Source organism: Zeugodacus cucurbitae, chromosome 3 (assembly GCF_028554725.1).
Source record: "Zeugodacus cucurbitae isolate PBARC_wt_2022May chromosome 3, idZeuCucr1.2, whole genome shotgun sequence".
NCBI lineage: Eukaryota > Metazoa > Arthropoda > Insecta > Diptera > Tephritidae > Zeugodacus > Zeugodacus cucurbitae.
This window is the reverse complement of record NC_071668.1, coordinates 19100482-19113490: the sequence shown is the minus strand read 5'-3', so window position 1 is coordinate 19113490 and position 13009 is coordinate 19100482. Positions and strand designations below refer to the sequence as shown.

General features: G+C 30.6%; 1 protein-coding gene across 3 annotated transcripts in view; it reads right to left on the bottom strand.

Moving 5' to 3' along the window:
• Positions 1-11149: 11149 nt before the first annotated feature.
• The window catches only part of LOC105217262 (serine-rich adhesin for platelets), a 43570-nt gene continuing 41710 nt past the window's right edge, over positions 11150-13009 (bottom strand). Inside the window, exons 11-12 of one of the 3 annotated variants that reach the window (XR_008470654.1) lie at positions 12364-12510; positions 11150-11780 (exon numbers count right to left, since the gene is read on the bottom strand). The gene's annotated coding sequence lies outside the window, so the exon portion shown is untranslated. The remainder of the gene's footprint in view (positions 11781-12363; positions 12511-13009) is intronic. The other 2 variants (XR_008470655.1, XR_008470656.1) reach the window with 2 other exon arrangements.

The window sequence follows — 13009 nt, the reverse complement described above, 5'->3', positions numbered from 1 at the left end:
ATGTGTAGTTTTTGCTGTGCGCATACATTTCGCAGTTGTTGTATTAAGCACATTTGTTTTGCGCACAGATATTTGTTGAGTGACAACAACAACCACTGGGAGTTGGGTGCACAGAAAGTTGCTTGCTGCCTATTCTGATCCCCTGTTACACAGCAACTCGATGTGCTAAGGCAATTTTGCTACCATTTCGCAAACAGAAGAAGAAGAGATTCATGGCAACCCAGCAGGTGAACGAACATGAATATAGACGGTACGCTTCTAACTAAAATTACGTTTCTGAGTTAGTTCGATTTATTATTAGGATATATTTTTTTTAACATGCTCTTGAATTATAAAAATATTTAAATACTAAATAAAAAAATTAAAATATAAAATAAAAAAATTTAATTATAAAATAAAAAAAAATTAATTATAAAATAAAAAAAAATTAATTATAAAATAAAAAAAAATTAATTATAAAAAAAAAATTTAATTATAAAATAAAAAAATTAAAATTAAAAATTAAAAATCGAATATATTAAATAAAAAAATTAAAATATAAAATAGAAAAAATTGAATTATAAAATAAAAAATTTAAAATATAAAATAAAAAAGATTAAATTATAAAATAAAAAAATAAAATATAAAATAAAAAAAAATTAGTATATTAAATAAAAATATTTAAATATTAAATAAAAAATTAATCGAAATCATAGACGAATTACTTGTATGCAACAAACAGGACCTTTGTTCTCGGTTCAACTTTGCGAAAGCTAACTTCAAAAAGATTAATTGTGAACTTTCTAAATTGACTTGGCCTGATTATAGTGGTAATATTGAATTAAATGTATCACATTTTAATGAAACAATTTTTAATATTTTTGAAAGATTTGTTCCGAAATGTTTTATTATCAAAAGAAAAAGTTCAAATTTGTGGTATTCGAATGAGCTATGTAAATTAAAAAATAAAAAAGCTCGTGCTTTTAAACTTTATAAAAGAACTGGAGCTCTTGTTGACTATTTAAAATATTCTAAATTGCGTCGTCAGTTTGAGGAACTTAACAAAAAATGTTATAAAAACTACATAATCAAAGTAAAAAATAATATTATTCGTAATCCGAAATTGTTTTATGGTTTCGTTAACTCCAAACGCAGGATTTCAAATTTTCCGTCCGCGATGAAATATAAATCAACAATGTCATGTGACAATTATATTATTTCTAATATGTTTGCAGAATTCTTCAAATCCAATTATTGTTCAAACTACCCTATGAATGTGCCATATCATCAAGTGTTATGTCCGAGTACTGTAATTAATACACCAATTATTTCTGAAACAGATGTCTTAAATTATTTAGTTACGTTAAAAGATTCGTTTAAATATGGCCCTGATATGATTCCCTCAAGCTTTCTTAAAAATTGCGCAAAATATATCTATCTGCCCTTAACTAAGCTTTTTAACCTATCTCTTAAACAAGGTATTTTTCCGTCAATGTGGAAAAACTCTTTTATATTATCTTTGCATAAAAGTGGAGTTAGATCATCTGTTGAGAACTATAGGGGGATAGCTAAAATGTCAGCTATACCCAAACTTTTTGAAGCTATTGTCACTGACCAAATAACTTTCTTAATCTCTCCTTTAATTTCATTCTCTCAGCATGGATTTTGTAAAGGGAAATCTACAGTAACTAACTTGCTTGAATTTGTAAACCATGTGTCAATGGGTTTTAGGGATAATAAGAATACTGATGTTATATATACAGACTTTAGTAAAGCATTCGATAGAGTAAACCACTCAATTCTTTTGCAAAAACTGAATCTTCTTGGTTTTCAACCAAGACTTCTTGAATGGGTATCCTCATATCTTACTAACAGAAAACAACAAGTTTTATTTAATAATACTTTATCCGATTCAATTAGTGTCACTTCAGGGGTTCCACAGGGTAGTCATCTCGGCCCGATTCTGTTCTTGTTGTTCATCAATGATATACCTTCAGTAATTAAGTTTTCAGAAATTTTATTATATGCGGATGATGTAAAACTTTTTAAATCATATACTTCTCATAACGAAAGGACTGAGTTGCAATCGGATTTAAATAATTTAGTTACTTGGTGTCACAAAAATGATATGCCACTGAATCTTAAAAAATGTAAAACGATGTGCTTTTCCCGTAGAACTGTTGATCTTTCCCCCTATGTAATAAATAACTTCAGTTTAGAGCAAGTTTTTAGCTTTGTTGATTTAGGAGTTAATATGGACCCTAAACTAAATTTTAATTCTCATGTAAATTCAATTGTCTTAAAAGCTAAAGGTGCTCTTAGCTTTGTTAAACGTTGGTCTAAAGAATTTAGTGATCCGTATATTACTAAAATTCTTTTTACAACATTGGTAAGGCCTATATTGGAGTATGGTTCTGTGGTATGGAATCCTAGCTATCAATCCCATTCTGATAAGCTTGAGTCCGTTCAAAAACAATTTTTACTTTTTGCTTTAGGCCACTTACATTGGGATTCAAGATTGAATCTTCCCCCGTATACTAGTCGTTTAAAACTTATAAATCTTCCCACACTCACTAGTCGCAGAGAAATGCTAGGTATAATTTTTCTAGTAAAACTTCTGAATGGTTTAGTTTGTAGTTCATTCCTTTTGTCTGATATTAAGTTTAATGTCCCATTGCGTTCATCCAGGCAGTTTAGACCATTATTTCTAAAATCTTCTAGAACAAATTTTGAGTTAAATGAACCATTCTGCCGAATATGTCATGATTTTAATTCGCATTCCAGCACATTTGATCCATCTGACTCAATATTTAGCATCAAAAAAACTATTTTGTCTTCTCTTAATAAATAATATTCAGAAATTTTTAACTTTTTGCTTTTATAAATTTTTAAATCTCAGCTGTTGAAATGTTTCTTTCTGTAGCTGAGCAGTTTGAGAACCGGACGCTTAAAAATCTCTTGCCTTTCTAGACTCGGCAAATTCCGCTCGTATGCGGACTGCGCCCCACGCGTCGGTTGGGCGGGAGGAGGGTAATCGTTTGGGTTAATAAAAAAAAAAAAAAAAAATATAAAATAAAAAAAAATTAATTATAAAAAAAAAATTTAATTATAAAATAAAAAAATTAAAATTAAAAATTAAAAATCGAATATATTAAATAAAAAAATTAAAATATAAAATAGAAAAAATTGAATTATAAAATAAAAAATTTAAAATATAAAATAAAAAAGATTAAATTATAAAATAAAAAAATAAAATATAAAATAAAAAAAAATTAGTATATTAAATAAAAATATTTAAATATTAAATAAAAAAATTAAAATATAAAATAGAAAAAATTAAATTATAAAATACAAAAATTTAAAAAATAAAATAAAAGAGATTAAATTATAAAATAAAAAAATTAGTATATTAAATAAAAATATTTAAATATTAAATAAAAAATTAAATTATAAAATAAAAAAATAAAATAAAAAAAATTAAAATGAAAAATAAAAATATTTAATTATTAAATAAAAAAAAATTAATTGTAAAATAAAAAAAAAATTAATTATAAAATAAAAAAAAAATTAATTATAAAATAAAAAAATTAAATTATAAAATAAAAAAATTAAAATAAAAAATAAAAAACGAGTATATTAAATAAAAAAATTTAAATATAAAATAGAAAATATTGAATTATAAAATAAAAAAATTAGTATATTAAATAAAAATATTTAAATATTAAATAAAAAATTAAAATATAAAATAGAAAATAAAAAAAGTAAAATATAAAGTAAGAAAAATTAAGTAATAGAATATAAAAAATTAAAATATAAAATAAAAAAAATGTAATTATAAAATAAAAAATTTAAAATATAAAATAGAAAAAATTAAAATATAAAATAAAATAAATTAATATATATTTTATATTAAAAATAAAATAAATAAATTATAACTAAAATAACTTAAATAGATAATCAGAAAAATATATAGAAAATCATATTTTATTTATTAATATTTATTATTTAATAATTTCAATCAAAATTCTCAATAATAATTTTTGTCTCATGCTACTTTTTTGTGTCATGATAGAAAATTTAAAGCAGCTCTCATGCAACCTTGACAAAGAATAACGAAAAATTCTATCAATTCCTCAGCAAATTACCAGGCGAACAGAAAAGGCAGCAAGGCATACATAGCAAGCAGTGACGCGTATGTAATCTAATAAAGGTAGCAACAAATATATGTCCCATGCATTCCTCACATTTTGTTGCTTCCCCAAAAACACCTGTCGCAGTTGTTGCTCCAAGCACATTCCTTGGAAAACACTGATGTCAACAACAATGCCCTCATGATCTCGTCACCAAGAAACTAAAGGAATGTCAACAACAATGCCCATATGATCTCGTCACCAATAAACTAAAGGAATGCCACCAACAATGCCCTTATGATCTCGTCAAAAAAACAATTGCTTGCTTTATTTTCTGGGCGCCTGTTCACATGAGCGACCAACTAGTAAACGAAAACCTATAAGAAATAAAACAAAAATAACAACAAACAAAACCAAAATGCAAAATATGCCATTCTCCCCATACAAACTCGGCACCAGGCTACCAGGCACCCAGATAAAGCAGCAAGACATAGGCAGCTGACAGTGACGCGTATGCATTTTTAAAAAAGTAGCAACAAATATAAGGTCCGAATTGCTTGCTTTATTTTCTGGGCGTCTGTTCACATGATCGACCAACTAGTAAACGAAAACCCATAAGAAATAAAACAAAAATAACAACAAACAAAACCAAAATGCAAAATATGCCATTCTCCCCATACAAATTCGGCACCCAGAAAAAGCAGCAAGGCATACACAGCAGGCAGTGACGCGTCTGCATTCTCATAAAGGTAGCAACAAACATATGTCCCATGCATTCCTCACATTTTGTTGCTTCCCCAAAAACACCTGTCGCAGTTGTTGCTCCAAGCACATTCCTTGGAAAACACTGATGTCAACAACAATGCCCTCATGATCTCGTCACCAAGAAACTAAAGGAATGTCAACAACAATGCCCATATGATCTCGTCACCAATAAACTAAAGGAATGCCACCAACAATGCCCTTATGATCTCTGCAACAACAATGCCCATATGATCTGATCACCAAGAAACCAAAGGAATGTCAACAACAATGCCCATATGATCTCGTCACCAATAAACTAAAGGAATACCACCAACAATGCCCATAGGATCTCGTCACAAAAACAATTGCTTGCTTTATTTTCTGGGCGCCTGTTGACATGAGCGACCAACTAGTAAACGAAAACCCATAAGAAATAAAACAAAAATAACAGCAAACAAAACCAAAATGCAAAATATGCCATTGTCCCCATACAAATTCGGCACCAGGCTACCAGGCGCCCAGATAAAGCAGCAAGACATAGGCAGCTGACAGTGACGCGCATGCATTTTTAAAAAAGTAGCAACAAATATAAGGTCCGAATTTTGCATGCACTTTGTAGTTGTCCTCCCTTTAGTCGAAAGAACCTCTGTTGTTGTACTAAGCACATTTGTTGCTCATGCATTGGAATAAAGGAATGTCAACAACAATGCCTATGTGTTTCATATTCCTCTGCTTCTCTAATGTGTAGTTTTTGCTGTGCGCATACATTTCGCAGTTGTTGTATTAAGCACATTTGTTTTGCACACAGATATTTGTTGAGTGACAACAACAACCACTGGGAGTTGGGTGCACAGAAAGTTGCTTGCTGCCTATTCTGATCCCCTGTTACACAGCAACTCGATGTGCTAAGGCAATTTTGCTACCATTTCGCAAACAGAAGAAGAAGAGATTCATGGCAACCCAGCAGGTGAACGAACATGAACATAGACGGTACGCTTATAACTAAAATTACGTTTCTGAATTAGTTCGATTTATTATTAGCATATATTTTTTTTTAACATGCACTTGAATTATAAAAATATTTAAATACTAAATAAAAAAATTAAATTATAAAATAAAAAAATAAAATATAAAATAAAAAAAATTAAATTATAAAATAAAAAATTAAAATATAAAATAAAATAAATTAATATATATTTTATATTAAAAATAAAATAAATAAATTATAACTAAAATAACTTAAATAGATAATCAGAAAAATATATAGAAAATCATATTTTATTTATTAATATTTATTATTTAATAATTTCAATCAAAATTCTCAATAATAATTTTTGTCTCATGCTACTTTTTTGTGTCATGATAGAAAATTTAAAGCAGCTCTCATGCAACCTTGACAAAGAATAACGAAAAATTCTATCAATTCCTCAGCAAATTACCAGGCGAACAGAAAAGGCAGCAAGGCATACATAGCAAGCAGTGACGCGTATGTAATCTAATAAAGGTAGCAACAAATATATGTCCCATGCATTCCTCACATTTTGTTGCTTCCCCAAAAACACCAGTTGCAGTTGTTGCTTCAAGCACATTGCTTGGAAAACACTGATGCCACCAACAATGCCCTCATGATCTCGTCAACAATAAACTAAAGGAATGCCACCAACAATGCCCATATGATCTCGTCACCAAGAAACTAGAGGAATGTCAACAACAATGCCCTTATGATCTCTGCAACAACAATGCCCATATGATCTGATCACCAAGAAACTAAAGGAATGTCAACAACAATGCCCATATGATCTCGTCACCAAGAAACTAGAGGAATGCCACCAACAATGCCCATATGATCTCGTCACCAAGAAACTAGAGGAATGCCACCAACAATGCCCATAGGATCTCGTCACAAAAACAATTGCTTGCTTTATTTTCTGGGCGCCTGTTCACATGAGCGACCAACTAGTAAACGAAAACCTAAAGAAATAAAACAAAAATAACAACAAACAAAACCAAAATGCAAAATATGCCATTCTCCCCATACAAACTCGGCACCAGGCTACCAGGCGCCCAGAGAAAGCAGCAAGGCATACACAGCAAGCAGTGACGCGTATGTAATCTAATAAAGGTGGCAACAAATATATGTCCCATGCATTCCTCACATTTTGTTGCTTCCCCAAAAACACCTGTCGCAGTTGTTGCTCCAAGCACATTCCTTGGAAAACACTGATGTCAACAACAATGCCCTCATGATCTCGTCACCAACAAACTAAAGGAATGCCACCAACAATGCCCATATGATCTCGTCACCAATAAACTAAAGGAATACCACCAACAATGCCCATAGGATCTCGTCACAAAAACAATTGCTTGCTTTATTTTCTGGGCGCCTGTTCACATGAGCGACCAACTAGTAAACGAAAACCTATAAGAAATAAAACAAAAATAACAACAAACAAAACCAAAATGCAAAATATGCCATTCTCCCCATACAAACTCGGCACCAGGCTACTAGGCACCCAGAAAAAGCAGCAAGGCATACACTGCAGGCAGTGACGCGTATGCATTCTCATGAAGGTAGCAACAAATATAAGGTCCGAATTTTGCATGCACTTTGTAGTTGTCCTCCCTTTAGTCGAAAGAACCTCTGTTGTTGTACTAAGCACATTTGTTGCTCATGCATTGGAATAAAGGAATGTCAACAACAATGCCTATGTGTTTCTTATTCCTCTGCTTCTCTAATGTGTAGTTTTTGCTGTGCGCATACATTTCGTAGTTGTTGTATTAAGTACATTTGTTTTGCACACAGAAATTTGTTGAGTGACAACAACAACCACTGGGAGTTGGGTGCATAGAAAGTTGCTTGCTGCCTATTCTGATCGCCTGTTACACAGCAACTCGATGTGCTAAGGCAATTTTGCTACCATTTCGCAAACAGAAGAAGAAGAGATTCATGGCAACCCAGCAGGTGAACGAACATGAATTTAGACGGTACGCTTCTAACTAAAATTACGTTTCTGAGTTAGTTCGATTTATTATTAGGATATATTTTTTTTTAACATGCTCTTGAATTATAAAAATTATTAAATACTAAATAAAAAAAATTAAAATATAAAATAAAAAAATTAAATTATAAAATAAAAAATTTAAAATATAAAATAGAAAAAATTAAAATAAAAATAAAATAAATAAATATATATTTTATATAAAAAATAAAATAAATAAATTATAACTAAAATAACTTAAATAGATAACCAGAAAAATATATAGAAAATCATATTTTATTAATATTTATTATATAATAATTTTAATGAAAATTCGCAATAATAATTTTTGTCTCATGCTACTTTTTTGTGTCATGATAGAAAATTTAAAGCAGCTCTCATGTAACCTTGACAAAGAATAACGAAAAATTCTATCAATTCCTCAGCAAATTACCAGGCGAACAGAAAAGGCAGCAAGGCATACACAGCAAGCAGTGACGCGTATGTAATCTAATAAAGGCAACAATATATGTCCCATGCATTCCTCACATTTTGTTGCTTCCCCAAAAACACCTGTTGCAGTTGTTGCTCCAAGCACATTCCTTGGAAAACACTGATGCCACCAACAATGCCCTCATGATCTCGTCAACAATAAACTAAAGGAATGCCACCAACAATGCCCTTATGATCTGGTCACCAAGAAATTAAAGGAATGTCAACAACAATACCCATATGATCTCGACACAAAAACAATTGCTTGCTTTATTTTCTGGGCGTCTGTTCACATGAGCGACCAACTAGTAGACGAAAACCCATAAGAAATAAAACAAAAATAACAACAAACAAAACCAAAATGCAAAATATGCGATTCTCCCCATACAAACTCGGCACCAGGCTACCAGGCGCCCAGAGAAAGCAGCAAGGCATACACAGCAGGCAGTGACGCGTATGTATTCTCATAAAGGTAGCAACAAACATATGTCCCATGCATTCCTCACATTTTGTTGTTTCCCAAAAAACACCTGTCGCAGTTGTTGCTCCAAGCACATTCCTTGGAAAACACTGATATTAACAACAATGCCCTCATGATCTCGTCACCAAGAAACTAAAGGAATGCCACCAACAATGCCCATATGATCTCGTCACCAAGATTGCTTGCTTTATTTTCTGGGCGCCTGTTCACATGAGCGACCAACTAGTAAACGAAAACCTATAAGAAATAAAACAAAAATAACAACAAACAAAACCAAAATGCAAAATATGCCATTCTCCCCATACAAATTCGGCACCAGGCTACCAGGCGCCCAGAAAAAGCAGCAAGGCATAGGCAGCTGACAGTGACGCGCATGCATTTTTAAAAAAGTAGCAACAAATATAAGGTCCGAATTTTGCATGCACTTTGTAGTTGTCCTCCCTTTAGTCGAAAGAACCTCTGTTGTACTAAGCACATTTGTTGCTCATGCATTGGAATAAAGGAATGTCAACAACAATGCCTATGTGTTTCATATTCCTCTGCTTCTCTAATGTGTAGTTTTTGCTGTGCGCATACATTTCGCAGTTGTTGTATTAAGCACATTTGTTTTGCACACAGATATTTGTTGAGTGACAACAACAACCACTGGGAGTTGGGTGCATAGAAAGTTGCTTGCTGCCTATTCTGATCGCCTGTTACACAGCAGCTCGATGTGCTAAGGCAATTTTGCTACCATTTCGCAAACAGAAGAAGAAGAAATTCATGGCAACCCAGAAGGTGAACGAACATGAATATAGACGGTATGTTGCGATTTTAACAAAAAATACATATTTGGTGTAAATGAGTAAAAATCATTTCTGCTTCCTGAATTAATTCGATTTATTAATAGGATATAATTTAGGATATGATTTATATTTTAACATGCACTTAAATTATAAAAATATTATATATTAAATATAAAACATAAAATAAAAAAGATAAAATATAAAATAAAATATATAAATAATATTATTTCTACCACTTTCTTAGCGCCGGATTTTCTTCGTGTAAAGATTTTGCGACATTTACCAATTTAATAGGCGTCCAGAAAATTATAGAATATAAATTTCTGAATGATTTTATGCTTCTTAAGATGGATCACCTAACATATGCTCTATAGAAATTTACCTTCATGTTTTATGTTCTCCTATTCTTCGGGTTACTTACCTTTTAGCATGTCCTGGAGCAGGTAAACATAAATTCTTACTAGGAGATCATATATAGGGACTTAATAAAGCATAATAATTGTATTAATTTTCGTCTTCATGAATCTGTGCGCCTAATACATAAAATATAATAATTTATTATTTCTCTTCAATTGACTAAACAGGCGATCAGGTTAATAGAAAAAATGAACAAATCAACAGCAGTTTTATTTCGTTCTTTATTTTATTTTTCTTGATAAATTATAGTTGATTTTAATAAGTTGTGGTAAAGTACTGATTATCCACGTGTTGTCCAATAGCGAAAATTAAATTTCCTCCTTGCTCCGTCGTCCAAGAAAATTGGCAACTGCTCACATGTCTCGATCTTTTTATATCAAAAGCATCAGTACACGACCAGGCGATCAGAGCAATAGAAAACATTAACAATTCAACAGCAGCTTTATTTCTTTCTTTATTTTTGTAATTCATTCCTTAAAATGCTATTTTTGTGGATTTTTAATAATTTGTGTTAATGATCTGTATATCCATGTGTTGTCCAATAGTGAAACCAAAATTTGATCTTCCTTCGTCGTCCTAGAAATTTGTCACATTTCCACTCACCCACAGTCATAATGAGCGCTGCAAACATGTAATTTCCATTGAGATCCCGTACACATTCCTTTCCATTTCATATTTCCATTTGTTCCTACCTAACAAACAGGTGTGTTGTTATTTTCGCTGCGTCGTTACGAATTGCACACGCAGCATCGTTCGGCATGCATAAGAAAAGACAATTGGAATTCGCAAAGCAAACGAGAGCAATAACGTTGTTGTTCTTGCATATTTGCAGGCATGCAGTTCACTTCTGCTGCTTATGTTCGCCTGTTGCTTGGTAGCAGCATGTAGTTTGACTGTATGACAGCTGTGATTTCTTTGCACATGCTCACGCGATCTTTCTCATTCTCTGCACAGTGTACATTTTCAGAGATTTGAAATGTAAATATACAATGATTAAAAAATACTTACGCTACGTGGTTAAAAAAATATATATTTTTTTAGAAAATAAATCTAAATATATTGGTATTAAAAGACGAATTTATTTTATTCTTTACACATATTTATTTGTTGATTTTTTCTTTATTTTATTGGGAAGTAATGTATTTTTTAATCGATCAGAATAATATAATATTAATTATTATTAAATAAATTAATTTTTATTTTTCAAACTTCGTTTAACTATTATTTTTCTAAGGAGATCATCTACTAGAATTCTTTTACAAGTTCTTTACGATCCTTGGGATAAAATCATTATTGGCGTTTATCCAACTGCTAGTTGTTTAGCCTTCTATTTTTTCAGGCGCCTTAAGTTTGTTTGACAAATGCAGGGCTTATAGAAATTTAAGATTCATTATATTGGTGAATAAAAAAAAAAAACAGAAAAGATAATTTGATCATATAAATAAAGTGAGAAATATAGTTTGACAAATTCGCTTATTTTTTTTTTTACTTTTCGGTGTTATATTATGTCAAACCTGTACTCAATATTAATATTATTGTTATTTAACGATTTATGCATCCCAAAATTCAAAGGTTAAAAAGCTGTATATGGTGTGACTGCGCTTTCTATTAACTTTATGTAAACCGACTGGTGCATATATGATGTTTTACTCGCCATGGTTAATAGGATTGTTTATTGTGTATGGTGGTTGATCTCATTGCATCGCAGATAACACGTTTACGTTTTTGACAGCGTTGTTTAAAGTAATTCTCAGCTCCAATGAATGTAAGAATTCTAAAAATTAACAAAAAAAAAAGAAATTGTTCATTAATATATGAATTGTTATGTTTATTAGATTTAAATTAATTTATACGTCTGTATGTATATTACTTGATTACTGTGCCTTAAATGCATTTTAATTATTTATGGAAATATTTAAAGTCCTCAAAAATTCTTCATTCATAAAGTATGCAGACCCAATTGTTACAATTATAATTGTTATTTAAAGAATATTAATATCAATACAGACATTAAATACGTTAAAACAAAAAAAATAAAACCACTAAATATTATTTGTTAATTAGTTTTCAATAAAATGTTGAGAGAACAACGATTTTTTGAGGACAAATTTTAGAAAATTTTCTGATTTGCAACGATAGTAAATAAATTAAAAATATAATAAACATATTTTCTTCAAAGTTATTCAACTGGACCATACTCGGAAACAAATCAGTTTGTTTTTACAAGCGATATTAGTAAGTCTTAAACAGTAAATTATAGCCTGTGATTAGTAGATGTTAGCCATACACAATAGGGATGTTAGAATAAAAATTCTAAAGTTTAAGAATTTTGTTTTGATAGGTAGGTGATTACTTACCTTTCTTTCAGCGCTTAAACTCTTCATCTTGAACAGCTTTGTAGTGCTGCAATAAGTGACAACCAATCTTATGTCACATATTGATGACTCAACTGTTGATGACTCACATGAAACCATAAAGACGAAGCCACTGTTGTATTACGTATCCTGAAAGTATGCAACATTCAAAAATTTCTAAGCCGCTGTTTTACTTCTATGTTCAACACATATGTATGTATCTATCTATAAATAATTAGTAGTTAACGAGAATAACGATTCACACGTCAGCTTAGAGCCTATACAATGGGTACACATTAAACCATTTGCAAACAGTTTGAAGTTTTATATGTACAAATGTTTATACATTGTATGAAGTAGAGTACCTCTAGAACAAAACGTAGTATAATTAAACTGATAGAGTTGTTAAAAAATTTAAGAAAATCCGAAGCTATGTTCCAAAACAAAAACTATAACATGAATTATGGGTTTCGTGGGTTCAAAAAATCGATTTTTTGTTTTTTGGCTTATTAATTTCTACAACATCTCAAGAATATTATCCTAAATTTTCAAGTCGATCCGAATAATAGTTTCGGAGATATTGCCTTTGGGAGCTGTGCGCTCCAAGTCAGGTATTATTGTTAATTCAAACTTTAAACGCGTTTTTCTC